Here is a 20883-nt window from a genome sequence, read left to right on the forward strand (position 1 = left end):
TCAGTCATCCTCAAGTGACAAGCAAGAGCTAAATCCTGTCTTCAGTTACATCTAGGCTTTTATAGCCTAGACTGCTTCCTAGAATTCCTTGCATCGGAAACTAGTGAAAAATTCCTAAAAAAAAAAAAAAAAAAAAAAAGGTATTTACACCTGGTAAGGAGTCTTCACCAGCTCCAAGCCTGCAAAGCAACAAACAATTAAAAGGAAGGCTTGTCTCAGCTCATTGGCATTTTGTTCTCTCAGCTATGTTGCTTTCCTATCTGGTATCTATTTTCAGTGCAGGATAAGGCTTTAAAGAACCAGAATCCTTGTGAAGCAGTGTGAACTTCCTCTGGAAGCCCTCACTAAGGCCAAAAACATTAACTCCCTCTTGGATATGTTGCCTTGTCTGTCTCTTCCAGGAGCGAAAGGAGATGGGGTGGAGGAGGACAGAAAGCGTCTGGCAATAGCTGACCCACTGAGTTCTGGATTTTAGGGCATCAGTCCTGGAGACGGGCAGAACACGGGCCCATCTGAGGCCCATCACTTATTTGGTCAAAGAAAAATTCAAAATAGGGTTTTGTTTTAAACAGGAGAGCAGAATATCAACCTTGAAAATTGTTGTCACAGATGCACCCTGTACTTGACACATACCTCATATGTCTAATACTGTAACACTATCACCAATTTGAGTTGGTGTTGGCACTGTCCAATTTTACAAAATGCTTGATGATAGTGACCATATATTTACACAGTGGAGTATGGGTGTTCCTTTACCAACTTATCAAGGAAGAGATCCAAGATTCAGACCACCCCACGAGCAGGGTAATGGAGTCATTAGGGTTCAAGAGAACTATTCAGCATCCTGGAAACAAATTGGAATACATATATGTGAGACATCTCAAAGCTTTCCTGACTGAGACTGGCATCCAGACCATTGAACAACAGGTAAAAAAGGACTTGCCAGAACCAGAAGCTATAAGACAGGTCCATGATAGGAGGGATTAACAATAATCATAGTTTCAAAGGCATTAGACCACCTCAGGATTCTGAGGTCCAAGTGGCCACAATGTACACAAAGACTTCATATCTCAAATGGACCTCCAAACTTTTCTGGCATGGTGGAAATGCAGGGACTGCTAAATTGTAACCGTAACCATGATGTATCCTACCTAGGACAGGCAGCTCATGGGGATGAATTCTTCACCCAGAGTTCTCAATTTCTCCAGGAACTACAGGTTTATTTATTGTTATGGAGAGAAGTAGCCCCGAAAGCACTAATGTAATGGTTCTCAAAAGGTTCTGTGCTGTCCACCATTTAAGACCTAGAGCCTCTTTTGGGCCATCTGCTTTACCAGTCTTCATTCAAAACTCTGGAGACTGGATATTCCATAACAGCAATCAGTCCACTGCGTAGACTGTCGGTCCTTTATCGGTTGAGACTGAGCTGATCACAACACAACACATCTTCCAATCTTCTCTCGCTCTAGACATCCTTCACCATGCTTGTCCATATCTCCTTGTTATGAGGAAGTCATCCCACCTCTTTGGAGGCCGACAGCATGGCCATTTCTGTTCTCGCGGATACCACTCTGATATAGCTGCAGTCCGTCTGTTGTCACTGAGTTGGGCCACGTCCCGCCCGCTGCATTTTGCTGAGCCTGCTTTCAATAACATCTCGCACTCTAGACTGCTGCCTAATTATTTCATTGGGGATGTGATCGTGGAGCGCAATGCCCAAAAATGGTTTGTTCCATTGCCCTCTGTGTGACAGCTGATGTTCAATCTTTGACAGCGACCATTTTTTGCTGCCCTAACACAGCTCTCAATAGGCTCGCTCTCAATAAGCGATGATCACTGCCAATATTGAATGATGGCACTACTGAAATATCCTGCACAATGCATTGTCTATTGGTCAGAAAATAATCTTTCATTTTTTGCCTGTGTTTGGTAACACCTGGTTCCAAAAGAAGGCCAACAGAAGATGGACCTGGATCATACCAATGAACATTCTCCTAGTCTCTGCCAATATAGCTAGTTGTTCTCCTCACACCTTTCATTCTCTGATACTGTACCTTCCTATGAACTTTTTGCCCTCTCTCCCTCTTCCAACCTTAGTGTTAAAATCTCCCATCACAATCATATATGTGGAACTCTGGGCAAGGGTTCCCTCCCATTCCTGATAGAATCCTTTCACATCATCTTCGCATACACTTGTGGGAGCATAGATCTGGATGATTTGAGGGTACTATTTCAGTTCAGTTGGAGGTAAAGAACCCTGATATGCAATGACTTAAAATGTAATGAGAATTTTTCAAGACCATTCTTTGTTTATGATGAATCTGACTCCAACTGTCCTCCTGCCTTCTCCTTTTCCTAGAAGGACCGTGCTTCCATCCCTCCAGCTGACTTCTATCTCCTTCTTTCATCACGTTTCACAAACACCCAGCACATTGCAGGTTGTTTTTGCCTTTTCCTCCATGAGATGGTTTAATAGATTCCTCCCTTGTCAGTATTCTGCAGTTATAAGTGCACACTGAGAGAGTTGTCTGGTTTCCTTTTGGCAACCTGGCACCAGAGATTCTTTGCAGCCTCTTGTCATTTGAATGCCTCACTGCCTCCGGAGTGGGGAAATCGAGGAACGTGCAGACAACTAAGACTTGGTTTTCCCATGTTGTTTTCGCCATTGTTTGCAGCCACCACTCAGTCCACTAAGTTTTACATATAAAGCAAGGTCTGTTAGGGGCTTGTCTCCTGTTTCAAGAAACCCTGCAGGCTTGGGGTTAGTCCAACAAGAAATATCTAGTGGGCATCTACCAGCCAAGAAAGAAAAAAAAACCAAGACAGTATGTCTATGGAAAGTATTAGTATCTGCAAAAACTGTTTGTGGTCTAGTGCAAAAAAGCTCTAATTAATCCATTTACATGCTTCATACCAAAAAACAAAAACAAAAAAACCACAAAGAAAAAACTACTTGAGTACCTCCTGCAGGTGTCAGAGATGGAGGATAAAGGGAAGTTTCCCTAAGAGTTCATCTGACAGCTGTCTTAGCCTATCATTAAGATGTTGGGTCATATGTCTTAGATTAGAATGTTAAACTAAAGGATGTCCTGCCAAATCCACATGAAGTTCCATAGACACAAGAGTGATACTTAGATGAAATGGGTATTTCCATCAAATAATTATTGGAAAGTAATTCTATTAGTGATACAAAATTCAACTTCTTAATACCAATGGTGGCTGATTTACATCAGTATTCTGAAACAGCATGTTGGAGGATTCTACAAACAGAAAAAAGAATCTTAATTCCTCAAGCAGGATTGGCTCTAGGCACCAGCAAAGCAAGCATGTGTTTGGGGTGGCACAATTCTGGGGCAGCATTCCGGCCACCCTTTTTTTTTTTGTGGGGGGGGGGGGGAGGGGAGGAGGGGCTTGGACAGTTGCGCTCTCGTAGCTTGGGGCAGCAAAAAACCTAGAGCCAACCCTGTCCTCAAGTCTTTGTTTATCTTCATATTAGAGATATATTTATTGCCAAGCTAAGAGAGCCTCCTAGGAAGGCTTGATCCTAAAAATACACAGTGAGTCTGAAGAAGGATTGAGGTAGTGGGTAATGGAGCTTAATCATATAAGCACAACTTTGTGTCATGTTTAAAAATAAACTTGGAAAAATAGATTTTCAGCAGCTGTGAACTTTCCCTTAAGTATCTGTCCCAGGAAATAGTGAAATCCTTCACAGCACTGGCATATGGATGTATTTATGTGAGATTGTGAAAGACTGGAGCTCAATTGATCATGACCCAGTTGAAAAGGAGATCCTATCTCAAGATTTAATTTAGATATAAATGGAAAAGTACAAAATGAAATTAAGAGCTGCACCAATACAGCTGTGTTGCTGTAAGATCACTTGTGTAGCCACATTATGTCAACAGGAGTGAGCTCTGTCAATATAATAGAACTAGCTCAATGAGCAGCAGAAACTATGTTGGTGAAAAGAAAAGGAGGACTTGTGGCACCTTAGAGACTAACCAATTTATTTGAGCATGAGCTTTCGTGAGCTACAGCTCACTTCATCAGATGTTTACCGTGGAAACTGCAGCAGACTTTATATACACACAGAAATCATGAAACAATACCTCCTCCCACCCTGCTGGTAATAGCTTATCTAAAGTGATCAACAGGTGGGCCATTTCCAGCACAAATCCAGGTTTTCTCACCCTCCACCCCCCCACACAAATTCACTCTCCTGCTGGTGCTAGCCCATCCAAAGAAACTTCCTGAAAAAGCACAAGATCAAATCCGCACAGACACACCCCTGGAACCCCGACCTGGGATATTCTATCTACTACCCAAGATCCATAAACCTGGAAATCCTGGGCGCCCCATCATCTCAGGCATTGGCACCCTGACAGCAGGATTGTCTGGCTATGTAGACTCCCTCCTCAGGCCCTACGCTACCAGCACTCCCAGCTACCTTCGAGACACCACTGACTTCCTGAGGAAACTTCAATCCATCGGTGATCTTCCTGATAACACCATCCTGGCTACTATGGATGTAGAAGCCCTCTACACCAACATTCCACACAAAGATGGACTACAAGCCGTCAAGAACACTATCCCCGATAATGTCACGGCTAACCTGGTGGCTGAACTTTGTGACTTTGTCCTTACCCATAACTATTTCACATTTGGGGACAATGTATACCTTCAGATCAGCGGCACTGCTATGGGTACCCGCATGGCCCCACAGTATGCCAACATTTTTATGGCTGATTTAGAACAACGCTTCCTCAGCTCTCGTCCCCTAAAGCCCCTACTCTACTTGCGCTATATTGATGACATCTTCATCATCTGGACCCATGGAAAAGAAGCCCTTGAGGAATTCCACCATGATTTCAACAATTTCCATCCCACCACCAACCTCAGCCTGGTCCAGTCCACACAAGAGATCCACTTCCTGGACACTACAGTGCTAATAAACAATGGCCACATAAACACCACCCTATACCGTAAACCTACTGACCGCTATTCCTACCTGCATGCCTCCAGCTTTCACCCTGACCACACCACACGATCCATCGTCTACAGCCAAGCTCTGCGATACAACCGCATTTGCTCCAACCCCTCAGACAGAGACAAACACCTACAAGATCTCTGTCAAGCTTTCTTACAACTACAATACCCACCTGCAGAAGTAAAGAAACAGATTGATAGAGCCAGAAGAGTTCCCAGAAGTTACCTACTACAGGACAGGCCTAACAAAGAAAATAACAGAACACCACTAGCCGTCACCTTCAGCCCCCAACTAAAACCCCTCCAACGCATTATTAAGGATCTACAACCTATCCTAAAGGATGACCCAACACTCTCACAAGTCTTGGGAGACAGGCCAGTCCTTGCCTACAGACAGCCCCGCAACCTGAAGCAAATACTCACCAACAACCACATACCACACAACAGAACCACTAACCCAGGAACTTATCCTTGCAACAAAGCCCGTTGCCAATTGTGCCCACATATCTATTCAGGGGACACCATCACAGGGCCTAATAACATCAGCCACACTATCAGAGGCTCGTTCACCTGCACATCCACCAATGTGATCTATGCCATCATGTGCCAGCAATGCCCCTCTGCCATGTACATTGGTCAAACTGGACAGTCTCTACGTAAAAGAATAAATGGACACAAATCAGATGTCAAGAATTATAACATTCATAAACCAGTCGGAGAACACTTCAATCTCTCTGGTCACGCAATCACAGACATGAAGGTCGCTATCTTAAAACAAAAAAACTTCAAATCCAGACTCCAGCGAGAAACTGCTGAATTGGAATTCATTTGCAAATTGGATACTATTAATTTAGGCTTAAATAGAGACTGGGAGTGGCTAAGTCATTATGCAAGGTAGCCTGTTTCCTCTTGTTTTTTCCTACCCCCCCCCCCAGATGTTCTGGTTTAACTTGGATTTAAACCTGGAGAATGGTCAGTTTAGATGAGCTATTACCAGCAGGAGAGTGAGTTTGTGTGTGTATGGGGGTGGGGGGGATGTGAGAAAACCTTGATCTATGCAGGAAATAGCCCGACTTGATTATGTAAAGAGTTGTCACTTTGGATGGGCTAGCACCAGCAGGAGAGTGAATTTGTGTGGGGGGGTGGAGGGTGAGAAAACCTGGATTTGTGCTGGAAATGGCCCACCTGTTGATCACTTTAGATAAGCTATTACCAGCAGGGTGGGAGGAGGTATTGTTTCATGATTTCTGTGTGTATATAAAGTCTGCTGCAGTTTCCACGGTAAACATCTGATGAAGTGAGCTGTAGCTCACGAAAGCTCATGCTCAAATAAATTGGTTAGTCTCTAAGGTGCCACAAGTCCTCCTTTTCTTTTTGCGAATACAGACTAACACGGCTGTTCCTCTGAAACCTGTCATTATGTTGGTGAGATAGCATCATACTCCAATAGATTCACCTCCTGATTCCAAGCCCAAAAGTACTTTCACTCACACCCTGCTTTGCTGCCCAGATCCCCACCCATACCTGTTACATGGAGATAAAAGCTGACAAATCAAAGCAGCTCAAGTCTGCTCTAATTTATGCTACGGCCCAGGGCCAGGTCAGCCTGTGAATCGCTATAACCAGCTCTTTGACTTGTTCCCCACCCCAGCAGCCTCTCTGGGTGGATCTTGACTCAGAATCTGGGCCTGGGACTATAAACAGAGTGTCCATGGCAACAATTAAGTTTGCATCAGAAATTACTTTAAAAATGAGCTTTATTTCTTAAACCATAAAAATATTTTAAAAAATTAACAGGCATAAGGACCATCTAGAAGATCATTTCCTGCCAGTTAAAGCCTTGGATCTTTAACTCAACAACTCCAGCTGGTCAGTAACTGCCAGGAAATACCAGACAGGGGTTATGATTGCTTAGATAAAGAGGTGGGGTTTTTTTGTTTGTTTTTAATTACAATTGACACTTCTCAAGCTAATCCTGGCATACAACCATCTGCCTATAAAGTATAACATCTCTGACACTAGCAGAGAAATTCCAATGTCAGTTTGTAAAATAGTCTCCAGCCAGCTTTCATATTGGTTTAACAAGAGTTAGAAGAGCTTCTATCCTTAAACTTAATTGAATTAAAAAATTCTTTAAGGATAGATGCTCCTCTTAATTATTAAGGCAGTATGAAAGTAGGCTAGAGCTGGTTTTACAAGTTCTGAAAGAGTGCAATGCCTATGTCTGTCACAAACAGTGTAATTTTTCCAAGAAGAATGGCCAGCATAATCTGTAGATTTAGAAAAGTCATTTTTAATTAAAACCTTTAATTTTAGTTACCTTCCACAGTTTATTCCTACTGGACTGTCCTTCTTAGCTTATTTACTTTCAGATTGTTGTGCTGTGCAAAAAGAGCTCAGGTTTCAGAGTAACAGCCGTGTTAGTCTGTATTCGCAAAAAGAAAAGGAGGACTTGTGCCACCTTAGAGACTAACCAATTTATTAGAGCATAAGCTTTCGTGAGCTACAGCTCACTTCTTCAGATGCATATCGTGGAAACTGCAGCAGGCTTTATATATACACAGAGAATATGAAACAATACCTATTCCCACCCCACTGTCCTGCTGGTAATAGCTTATCTAAAGTGATTTCCAGCACAAATCCAGGTTTTCTCACCCTCCACCCCCCCACACAAATTCACTCTCCTGCTGGTGATAGCCCATCCAAAGTGATAACTCTTTACACAATGTGCATGACAATTAAGCTGGGCTATTTCCTGCATAAATCCAGGTTCTCACATCCCCCCCACCCCCATACACACACAAACTCACTCTCCTGCTGGTAATAGCTCATCCAAACTGACCACTCTTCAAGTTAAAATCCAAGTTAAACCAGAACATCTGGGTGGGGGGGGGTAGGAAAAAACAAGAGGAAACAGGCTACCTTGCATAATGACTTAGCCACTCCAAGTCTCTATTTAAGCCTAAATTAATAGTATCCAATTTGCAAATGAATTCCAATTCAGCAGTTTCTCGCTGGAGTCTGGATTTGAAGTTTTTTTGTTTTAAGATAGCGACCTTCATGTCTGTGATCGCGTGACCAGAGAGATTGAAGTGTTCTCCGACTGGTTTATGAATGTTATAATTCTTGACATCTGATTTGTGTCCATTTATTCTTTTACGTAGAGACTGTCCAGTTTGACCAATGTACATGGCAGAGGGGCATTGCTGGCACATGATGGCATATATCACATTGGTGGATGTGCAGGTGAACGAGCCTCTGATAGTGTGGCTGATGTTATTAGGCCCTGTGATGGTGTCCCCTGAATAGATATGTGGGCACAGTTGGCAACGGGCTTTGTTGCAAGGATAAGTTCCTGGGTTAGTGGTTCTGTTGTGTGGTATGTGGTTGTTGGTGAGCTCAGTTATTCTTTAAAGGTGAACTGCAAATCAAAAGTTAAATCTATGATTAATTAAAATTAAGTGCTAAACAGTTTTCATTACTCAGCATGAAGAACAGGGTAAGAACATAAGAATGGCCATACTGGGTCAGATCAATGGTCCATCTAGCCCAGTATTCTGTCTTCTGACAGTGGCTAGTACCAGATGCTTCAGAGGAAGCGAACAGGGTACTTTATCAAGCAATCCACTCCATTGTCCACTTCCAATTTCTGGCAATCGGAGTTTAAGGACACAGAGCATGGGATTGCATCCCTGATCATTGTGACTAATAGCCAGGGCTGTCCCTAGTGGGGTGCAGGGCCTGGGGTGAAAGAGACGAATCTGTCACTTCTGGGACCAATCACGCCAGCCAATTGCATTGGCCTGTTGAGCCTCCCAAAGAGCAGGGCCAGGAGTGGTCACCCTGATTTGCTGTACCCAAGGGACAACTCCGCTAATAGTCACTAATGACTATTCGGGTAAGGCCATGAAACAAACACTGAACTCACTTTTAAAATATTTTTCCCTCTGTAAACCACTTGGTACTTCCTGGTTCTCTGAAAATAAGTATCCCAGATAGTATCAGTGTCATACTGTGACAGCAAATACCAAAAGTCTAGTTGTAACCCATAGGCCAAATTCTGCAGTCCTTGATTGAACAAAAGACTCCCCTGAACACAATAGCAGTTGTGCTTGAGTAAGGACCACAGAGTTTGTAGAATCACTGATTCTACAGTAAAGGGGGAGGTATCTTAAAAGAGGAAGTTAAAAAAGTGTTTTTGTGCTGAATGCTTCCTACAGTGAGAAGATTGAGCATCAGCTAAGTATAAGTTTATATGCTATTTGTCTTTTGATTTGTACTTCATCTTTAAAGGGTATCAGTTAGCTGTGTACAGGAATTTGGTGGTATCCCTAGAAATGATTTGACACCTTCTAGTGGCTTCATTGTCCTCTGTTTCAGAAGGCACCAGAACCCTCCCAGAACTGCAGTGTAGCTAGGCTTTGTAAGTTGTACAGGATCCAGGAAGTAAAAAACATTATTTGGACTGCCCTGTGCCCATGTTGTTCCTTCATATTACATTTGTTATGTAAAAAGCAAAAAAGGTACAATATCATAAAAACAGTTGTATAAAACTAGACAGCAGTATCTACAAACCATAATGGTCCCATTACTGACTGAGTTAAAGGGACTCCTATGCAGACCTCAGAAAATGCCTGAGGACAGATACCTATAGATTTTTAGGACACTAGAATACCAGTCAGGCAAACACTTATGCATGTGCAAAGCTTTGTATGCTGCCGCTTATCTATAGCGCAAGAGGTGGGGGAGGAACCCACCAAAAAACAAAGATTAAAAAAAGTACCAGTATTTCTAGCAACAGAAACAAATACTAGTCTGTAGTAGAGGTAAAGGAAGAGATTTTCAGTGCGAGTAGGAGCACAATACCTGACAAATAGAGTATTCCTGAGAGTAGAAACTACACCTTATGGAGGAAGGGGGAATGACAGTGACCTCAGACATTGCACACTAAGTAGTAGATACTTAAGTAGAAACTACATCATTAGAGCTCGTTATACAAATTTTGATGGAATAGTTGGTCAAAATATACAGTTTTGTCAAAAATCCAAATGTTTTGCAGAAACATGATTTTGACAAGGTTTTCTAGGGGAAGGGGTCAGAGTCATTTTCACTTATAGCTTCCTTTCAATACCAGATTAACAAACAAAAGCCAAAACAAAATGAAACACTGACACTCAAAATGTTTTGATGGTCTGGAGTCAAAATTTCAGAATTTTCATTTCATAAGAAATGTTGATGTTTCTGATTCAGAACTAAATTTAAATGTCAGAATTTCCTACAGAATGGAAATGCCAGTTCCCAACAACCTCTAGTCATTATGTTGAAAGAGAGATGCACATTAAGCAAGAACCTCCTGCACTTTAACTGTTAAAACTTTTATTTCAAAAAATATATTGTTAGATCCCTGATCGAGCAAATACTTTCATATATGCTTGAAGTGAAGTAGGTAAGTGAGTCCCATTAGGCTTGTGTAGGTGTTTTGAGTTGGGTTGAATACAAATTGTTGTGATAAAATACAGTAGATATAGAAGGGAGAGAACACAAAAAACAAAAAAACACCCCCAACAGAGGGGACTTGTGATGGGGTGAACCTGGAGACAGGGTGGTGTTACTCCCAACAGCAAACTCTAAACTACTGGCCCAGTAGCAAGGGCCATTTGAAGCAGTGAGGGTAGGGCCTGTAGACTGGGAGATCCATCTGCCTGGAAAATGGAGAGATGCAAACATATCATTTCAACCTCTTAAAGGCCTGAAATCTCAGGAGGACTCACTGGTAGCACCGTACCCACCATAGCCAAAGTGGGGGGCCTCAAGCCATGACATCTCTGAACCCAGGCTCCATGCCAATGGAGACAGAGCTCTACCTGATGCAATGAGCACAAATGCTGCCACTGACTCAGGCATTCCCCAGGCTGTTGTTGGCCCTCCTAGGGAAAGCTCTAACCCACCATCACTTTGCGACAGCACCAGAGCCAAGAGTATGCCAGTGTCACCTACCCTTGCCAAGGAATGTGGTCCACAAACTACAAGCTCTGCTAACCTGGAGTTGTTAACATGTCCCACAGTAAAAGGAGGAATTGGATTGTGCTGGTTCCAAAAGCTGATGGCTTGATGTGATTCTGCCCTGACTTTTAGAAAGTCAATGAGATATTGACGTTCTGCACATACCCAATGCCCCAGGTGGGTGAGCTACCCGAGAGACTGGGAAAGGCTGAGTCCACTCTGGCCACCTTTCAGCAGTGGATGGACTAGGTACTGTGGCCCTGTGATCAGTACACAGCCACATTCATTGATGACAGTCACCTATAGCTGTAATGGGGAAGATCACATACTGCATGTCACCACAATTGTTTGAGCCCTTGAGAGGGCAGGACTTGTAGTGAACCCTGCCAAGTGCTACTTCAGACAGATCGGTGACATACCTCAGATACACTATGGGGCAGAGCTGGCTGCTCCCCCGGCAGACAAGGACCAAGTGCTGGGAAATTGCCTGATGCAGTCAGCCAAAAAAACCAGGTATGACATTGTCAGGCTCAATGAGTGGTGATCAACATCTTGATCTCTAGTTGGCAGCCGGTATCAAGCAGAGTGCTCCAGGGGTTGGTCCTGGGGCTGGTTTTGTACAACATCTTCATTAATGATCTGGACGATGGGATAGATTGCACCCTCAGCAAATTTGCTGACGACACTAAGCTTGGGGGAGAGGTTGACATGCTGGAGGGTAGGGATAGGGTCCAGAGTGACCTAGACAAATTGGAGGATTGGGCCAAAAGAAATCTGATGAGGTTCAACAAAGGACAAGTGCAGAGTTTTCCATTTACATAGGAAAAATCCCATGCACTGCTACAGGCTGGGGACCAACTGGCTAAGCAGCAGTTCTGCAGAAAAGGACCTGGGGATTACAGTGGATGATAAGCTGGATATGAGTCAGCAATGTGCCCTTGTTGCCAAGAAGGGAAACAGCATATTGGGCTGCATTTGTAGCCTTGCCAGCAGATAGAGGGAAGTGATTATTCCCCTCTATTTGGCACTGGTGAGGCCACACCTGGAGAATTGCATCCAGTTTTGGGGGGCCCCCCACTACAGAAAGTATGTGAACAAATTGGAGAGAGTCCAGTGGAGGGCAATAAAAATCAGGGGGTTGGGCACATGACTTATGAGGAGAGGCTGAGGGAACTGGGCTTGTTTAGACTGCAGAAAAGAGGGTGGATCTGATAGCAGCCTTCAACTACGTTAAGGGGGGTTCCAAAGAGGATGGAGTTCAGCTGTTCAGTGGTGGCAGATGATAAACAAGGAGTAAGTCTCAAGTTGCAGTGGGAGGTCTAGGTTGGATATTAGGAAACACTATTTCACTAGGAGAGTGGTGAAGCACTAGAATGGGTTACTGAGGGAGGTGGTGGAATCTCCATTCTTAGAGATTTTTAAGAACTGGCTTGGCAAAGTCCTGGATAGGGTGATTTAGTTGGTGTTGGTCCTGCTTTGAGCACGGGGTTGGACTACATGACCTCCTGAGGTCTCTTCCAACTCTAATCTTCTAGGATTCCTAGGCTTGGCTGGCTATTACAGGCCAACTTTGCCACAGTAGCCACCCCTCTTACCAACTTGTGGGAAGGCACCAGCCCTGAAGGAGGAGCAGTGGATGGAGGCTGGTGACAGGGCCTTCAGAAGTCTAAAGAACCAGTTAATCCAGGGGCCAGTTCTCTTCCACCCTGACTTCATGAAACAATCCATTCCACAAATGGACATGTCAGATGTGGTCCTGAGAGGTCGAGGGCAAAGAATATCTGATCCTATTCACAAGTAAACAGATGTTCCCTCCAGAGGTGGGCTACCTGATGATCAAGAAAGAAGCCCTGGCTGTAAAATGGGCCAGAGATTTCTCCTAAAGAACTCTGTTCTATACACTACAGACCATGGCCCACCTCCACTGGCTAAACTCCATGAAGGACACCAATGCCCAGATCACAAAAGGGTACCTTTCTCTGCAGTCCTATGACTTGCAGGTACGCCATCATCTGGGAAAGGCACACAAACACTAATTTCTTTTCTTGGGATGGAGGAGGTGACAGGAGGAAGACCTGCCTCTGGGTCCTAGCCAGAGAGGGAAGGTATGTGATGGGTATATAAGCCCCACACTAGGGAACCAAGGGTTAAAGAGCAAGTCTTTGGATAAATAGTCACTGGGCCAATGATTCTATACCATGATGGTTAGGGCACTCACCTGGGATTCCCTCTGTGATAATGGCTATTTGGTATTTTAGTTGATCTCTTGCAATTCTCAGTACAGTTGCTGATCATGCCCCTGATGGAAGATCTTCCATCTCAAAATCAAGGTCACTCTGTATCCAGATTTACAGAGCCTTCATCTCATCTCTGGCTGATCAACGATTTAGCTCATCTCACAGGACTCACAGCACTAGAGAGGACTCAATGAGAGTTATATTCAGCTCAAAGGAAAAGGTTCAGTCTAGGCTCAGTCTCATGGTTTCTCAGCTTCTCACACTGAAGTTATGCATATGCTGGACCATTCATTCAATCTGAAACCTGCACATCTCTCAATTAGTTTGGTGTTAATTCATTTGATGGCCATTTCAACTTTTCACCCACCCATCAATAGTTCCTCGGTTCTCACACCCAATGGTAACAAAAATTCCTTAGAAGTCTTGTCTAAGATGATCCTCATGTCATTTCCAGTTCCCCCCTGAACTTAGTTCTGTCTTGCTCAGTAGGACCCCCATTTGAACTAATGGTGACAGTCTGTCAAGCTGTGTGGAGTGGCTCATGGCTGTGAGTACCAACCTCAGGGTAGACTGTTACAAACCAGGGCATAAACCCTGAATTTGTTGTGTTCTATACTTACATTTCACCAACCCAGTATCAAGTGTGAATCCCTCAGGCATTCTAACAGCCTTAATGTGGAGTCACAGACAGTCTGACAGTCTATTTTGCCACCTAGACAGGTCTCCCTTGTCATAGTTGGTCCCTTACACCAAAAATCATAATATTCAGATTACTCCCAGTCCTAAAGGGCCAGTCACTTACCCCAGGTCAAGTGCACCCTAGATCTCTCAGAGACAATGCTTGTAGCCAATCCTATAATAAAAACTCACTCAAGGTTTATTAACTAGGAAAAAGAAATGAGTTATTTACAAGGTTAAAGCAAGTAAACATATGAGTTAGACTGAGGTTCCAAAAAGTCGTATACAGTGTACAAGCTCTGTGTCCTTTAGGGCTAAACTAAGTTAAGCAGCTTGGAGATTCCTTGCTTATTCTTAGAAATATTGCCCTCTCCAAATTCCAAGCAACATTCTGATAGTTTCTTCTTGACAGGGATTTTTATTTCCTTCTCCATGAATTCAAGCCATGATGGGACAAGCATTTGTGCACATCCCTTCTTAATTGGTGTGGGGAAAACAAAACCTGTTGAACATCAGTGGACAAAAACAGTTTGTCTGGTATAGCCCTTCTTTTGTTGGGCAGGAGATGACACCTCATCAGAAACTAGTATTTCACAGTTGGTAATGCTTCTCTGACTATGGGGGTTTCTGGTTTCATAGAAAATGCTTTAATAATTAGAGCAAAAACCCTTAACTAGTGTCTTATAACATGGGATACAGATTTTAAAAGTGAGATTAATGCATGCAGCATCCTACAAACATTTCATAAAGTTCAAACACACCTCTATAAATCTAATAGCAAACAGGCTTCTACCTATGCATTTGTCACTGTTCAGTGAGGCCTAGGGGCTTGGCATAAGCTGGCACCTGGTCTGCCACAGTCTTTATCAGTCCTGTCAATGGAAACTGCTTTTTTGATAGCAGTTACCGCTGTTAGAGTTTCAGAGCTGCAGGATCTCTTAGCGAGCCAGCCATTCATGGTATTTCATAAACAAAGTTACTCAGAGGCCCCATCCTGAAATTATGTCCAAATAATTTCAGCTTTTCATTTGAATCAGATTTAGCTGCCCATCTCTTGTCCTGAGCCTCATGCAAATAAAAGTGAAGTGAGCTTTCATACCTTGTATAGCTGTAGAGCATTATCTTCTATCAATTGGACCAAAGTGTTCAGAGCATCTTCTTGGTGGATTGTAGCATATGCTTAGAGAGTTAAAAGACAACCTGTCTCAGCTCAAAGACTGTCTCCTTTGGGTATTTGAGTTTATAAAAATATTGCCATGACCTTGCTAAACTCATTCCTCCAACAAGGATAATGGCTTATTCCAGAATGCCTCAAGCTATGTCTCTTGTAGACATCTGCAGGGCTGCTACATGATCTAGGCAAACCTTCTCAAGGTGCTAAGCCATTATCCAGACTTCCTGAGCTAATGCAAACTTCAGCATGTTGGTGTTTAGGTTATTATTCAATGGTTCTGAAGTCCAGCCATCGACATGGGAATTGCTGGCGAGTCACCTGAAGTGGAATATATGTTCATCACCACGTAACTTTTTTCTTTCACTAAAATGGTATGATAACTATTGTACAAAATGTGTTCTGCACATACACATTCCCTGATTCTCCCTTCTACTTTAGGATCGTGATAATGTGGTGCAAAGGAGCAGAGAGCAAGTTGGGTGGCAACAGCCCCTTACACCTTTGGCTCTCTGCATACACCTTTGACTAACTATAGCAGCTATTTAACATCCTGAGTTATTGTTGGAATTGAAAGTATTTCATTATCATAGGGGAAGAGTGATGTATTCATAGCCTATCCCTAACTACAAAACAAGTATTTATTGAACATCCATGGAAATGGTACAATTTGTCAATAATGCAGAAAAGGCAAATAATGGTAGGATACTATTTTTAGAATTCCTTCTGTTTCTAATACGCTTAAACTCCTTACTCTGCTAGCCATTGATTTCTCTTGGTATCTTTCTTTTCCATTTTATTTTCTACAATTCTTTAGCTTCCAGTTTATGTACATTGCTATCAACTTCCCCCTTTTTCCATTTGTTATATATTTAAATTTTATAGTTGCTTTCATTTCCACTCTAAACCATGTTAACTTTTTAATCATTGTAGTATTCTTCCTTGATTGAGGATTCTCAGGTATCTAGTAAAATATTCTTAGCAGTTGCCAATTATTCACATTTTTCTGTTGATTTTTTTTTCTCCCAGATAATTTGGTTATAATTGTTTTCAACTTTGTGAAATTGGCCCTTTTAAATTCCTAAGTGCTGGTTTGGACTTTATCCTGTTTGCACACAACAAATGAAATCAAGTCAAGCTCAAATGCACCAAAGCAACCACTAATTTTTAGTTCTGTGATCAATTCCTCTTAACTTATCAAAATGAGGACTAATATAGGTTTCCCCTATGTTGGATGCAACACTGAGTTAGGAAATCTATAGTTTTCTGATGTTTTACTATTGCACCCTGAGGCTTCCAGTTGGTCACCCAGATTGAAGTCCCACATAACACAGCTTTTCCCCTCACCCCCCATACACATTACAGATGTGTTCTTAAATAAGTTGATCAAGCTGTTTTCTAGTGTGATTTAATGATCTGTGACAGACACCAACTAATACCCCATCTTGTGCTTTGATAGCACATCGATCTATAAGCATTCAAGATTATTTGCTTCTGAATTAGCAGTGACTCAAACAGGTAATGCTGTTTTTGAAGTAGAGTGCTACTTCCTTCCCTTTTTGTACATTTCATCCTTCCTAAATAGATAACCATTTATTTTAACATTCCAATCATTCAAAGCTTCATTACCAGTTTTAATAATACACTGAAATCAATGGGACCCAGGTGCCTAGTGTGATTTTCAAGAGTGCCTATGCAGGCTAGGCACCTATCAGCAACTTTGGCCTAAGTATCTTTGAATATCTGACCCTAAGTGCCCAAGTCATTTTTGAAAATGGGACATAGAAGGTAAAATGTTTGTAAGTGCCTATAAATAAACCCAAGTGAATTGTCGGTACCATCTAGCCTCCTTTATTTGTGAGGAGCTTTGTCAGAAGAATGAGGAATCACTCTGTGACTATCTGAGTTATGATAATGTGATACTAATCTTTTCAGTATTCTGTATTTGCCTTGGCTACTGTCCCAAAATCCAGAGAGGAAAGGGGTGGCCATGTGGCCAGAACATAGTATTTTAAAAAGGTCACTTCAATTCACAAAATATTAGCTGTCAAAATTTTGACAACCCTTGAATGTCGGGGGGAGGGGGGGTCACAGAATGGAACAAGTTACTCACTCTTCATTCAAGAAGAAAAAAAAAGCTAACAGAACAGTGCCAGACTGACCAGCTTGCATTACAAAGAAATGGGATCTAGTCTGTAACATCACCAGATGTATCCCTTAAAATACTGCAGACTCAACTTCATCTTTAGTGTAGTTCAGTGAATATACTGCTCTGGAATCTGACCTGAACAACTCTTCTATGGAATCCTCCTACAATTCCTTCTCTGAAAAGCTCTCCCTCCTCTCCCCCCAGCAATCCTGTTCCAACTGTTGAGCAAAGCGACTCTAACCCACTCCTGACTGTTGAACACTCCCCCATCTCCTCAACAAATCACCCACCCCTCACTCAGCCACAGCCAGCTGGTTTCAGTCCAGTTTCTATTCAGAAACAATTGGTATGCTTGTTGCCAGTTGGAGCAGAAAGGTCAAGAAGTGAATGATGGGGTAATTCAGCATCCCCCTCTCAAACACTAAAGGCATTTTATAGTCAGTATTTAAAAACTGCGAAGTAATGTAAGACATCTATTACTGTATCCTGATTTCTGGTCCGTGAGATTTATAATGAAAAATATTTTCCAGTCAGAACAAACAACAATGGCATGTAAGACCTAAACAAGTAATTGTTGTCAATGTAATCTTTCAAAACACAAAAGATATTTGTTTTCAGGGGTGGGTGAGAATAGTATATAGAGCCAACAGACAGCATCTACTACTAAAAGAAAAATGGTTCCGTTCTTTCTAGGGTTAGGAGTTTGAATTAAAACTATTCTAATATTTAAAATAGAATTCCAGAATCAAGCACCCTCACAAAATGCTGCTGCTGAGACAGCCCCCTCGTTTATAATAAAAGCAATACTTAATCACAAAGTGCCTTTCATTCAAGGTTTTGAAGTACCTTATGAAGGGGATCATCAAATACTATTGTTGCTATTTTGCAGATGGGGAAACTGAGGTATGATGTGGTTAAGTGATTTGCCCAATATCAACCAGCTAAGAATAGATCCCAGGTCCTCTGATTCCAGTCGTGTTTATAAAGGGGCTTGAGCACAAATGCTGGTCACAACTGAGGCATTCTTGCCTTCAAACCAACAGGTCTCAAGACTTCTATTATTGTTTATTCGTATTATTATAGTGCCTAGGAGCCCCAGTCGTGAACTTGTATCCCACTGTGTCAGGCGCTGTACCAACACAGAACAAAGACAGTCCCTGCCCCAAAGATCTTACAACCTAAGTAAGAGACAAGAGATGGATACAGACAGAAGGGGAAATATGAGTGAACAATGAGACAATATTGGTTAGCATGGTAGGCAGTGGTCTCTGCACACAAGCAGCCTAACCACTATCTAGTTCTACATAGGCATCATGGCAAAGGATTTGAAGATGAGGTAGCTTTGTGGATGTTTACAGGCAATGCCTTCCAAGTGCGTGGGGCAGCATGGGAGAAAGCATGAAGATGCTGGTTTTAAAATTTAGCAAGTCGTCAGTGGAGTCTGGCACCTGGGCAATCAAAAGTGAGCCTTGTCAGCTCAATGAGAAATGATGGATACCATGGTGATTGACTGTGAAGGACCTTGACAGTGAATACAAGCAGTTTATGTTTGATGTGATAAAGGAGAAGGTGGCTTAGAAGGTCAAGCCAGCACCATGTAATCAGAAACATTCCACCAGTGTAGATACCAGAGTACAGATTTCACGTGCTCATACTCTACAATTTGGCAGCTGTATTTTGCCCTAGCTTCCATTTTCAAATGGATTTTGTGGTGAAAATAGAGTGCACTGTAGTAATCTAATATTGAGCCAACAAAGGATTCAATCATAATAGTGAGATCCCCACCAAGAGAGTATCTTGACTTGTTGCAGATGAAAGGAAGCCATCCTGGTCCCTGCAGCTATTTTTTGTCTAAAATCACTAGGGAATCTAACAAGATTCTCCCAAATTAGGAACTCAAGTGAACTCATGGATGCACACTGTCAAAGGGGCCCGATGTAACTTTTTCATAATCTCTCATCACCTTAGCATAGGCTGAACTTCAATCAACTTGCTGTCATCCATGACCCAATACCTACCAAGCTTTTGAAAGCATGCTTTACCACACTGTCTGTATGGGATGAAGTGGCGATAAAAAGCTGGGTGTCATCAACATACTGAAAGAGTTTCTATAGGTATCTTCTAGCTAACTCCAAATTGCCTGATCCTCGTGTTAAAGAGGAGAGTGACAGGATGCAACACCAGGGGGGGGAAAAAAAAAAAAAAAAGCTTTCAGGACAAAAGACCAACAAATACTCAAAAAAAAAAAATCTCCAGTGCTGAATCCTCCCCTCCCCTCTCCCCCATAAGAATGCTTTGTCTTTCCAACTCTAAGTCTCAGCTCCTTTTTCCTTCTGCTATGCATGGCCCTTGCATCCTAATTTATTAAAATAGGATTATAGAATTTAATCTCTTATGGTGAAAGATAAGGCAGGCCCACACAGCCAAAGACAAAATAGCATTGCTTCTTCCTGTAGGGTTCTAGAAGCATAATCAGTATTTGTACACTGTAATTTATATCTTATTTCTCATTGAGTGGGATGGTGCAATCAGTGCCTTTCCTCTTGCTAAAAGCACAGGAAAAAAACCACCAAACTGCATGTACAGAAAAAAGAAATGCTACTGTGTGGTATGTTTCATCTGCTCATCTCACTTTTTCCTGTGCTTCCCATAGCCTCAATGGTTCATTTTATGAATCACCATGCTTGCTGCTGCTGCTATGTCCACTGTCAGTCAAAAGTACTGCCTTTTCAAAATTGAACCATATTTCTCAAATAAAATACAATTAGTACAGCGATAATGGGATTTCTTTTGTATTTTTTTTAAATACCAATAGTCATCTGCTGCAATAATAGAGTGATAAACATATGTATAATACAGCACATGGTGTATTGACCATACCTCCCCTACTTTTTGAATCACTACACACTGACTTCCTCTTTTCTTCCAAATAAAGTTCAAGCTTCTTCTTTACACCTTCATGGTCATGACTTATCTCCCTCCACTTGGAGTATCACATCGCTCCCAGCTGTGCCTTCATACACTCCTAATTTTGTATATGCTTTCATGTCAGGCGCTCAGATGGTACAGTATTGAGGGCCAGGCCGAGATCAAGGGATTCTCAGAGGTACATAGGTTCTTAACTGCCAGTTTATGTGGCAAAGTCCACTATATAAATCCACCTGGGATCCTCAAATCCCACTCCACTGCTGCTTATACCTGTGGGCACCCAGAAAAGTTCAAACTATCTACATTGCCACTCCTGAGTCTGTGCAAAAGTGCCCAAGTCCTAATGCTACCAAGCTGCTTGCCACCCACCCTCACACATGAGCCTTGGCAGGCTCCTTAAATCAGGCTCTCTGCCTCCTATCTTCTGTGGGGCTCAATCCAGGACACCTGTCTACTGAATCAGGCCTCACCCCAAGACAACTGGGGTGACTAGATTAGGAATTTTTCAGGCAAGTGTGAAAGTGTCAGAATACCAAATAGACAAGATGTTCAGGCATTCACTTGGTATATCAGAAACCTGTTTTCAAATCCCCATTCTACCTGATTTGCAGCAGGGACATGAACCATTTTATACTTCAAACAGGAATCCAACCCCTTATTAATGTATGAAAGGTAGAGTACACTTCCCAAAGTTACAGCCCTTTCTCATAAAATTTATTCTAGAAATC

This window comes from Lepidochelys kempii, chromosome 5, assembly GCF_965140285.1.
Source record: "Lepidochelys kempii isolate rLepKem1 chromosome 5, rLepKem1.hap1, whole genome shotgun sequence".
Lineage (NCBI taxonomy): Eukaryota > Metazoa > Chordata > Testudines > Cheloniidae > Lepidochelys > Lepidochelys kempii.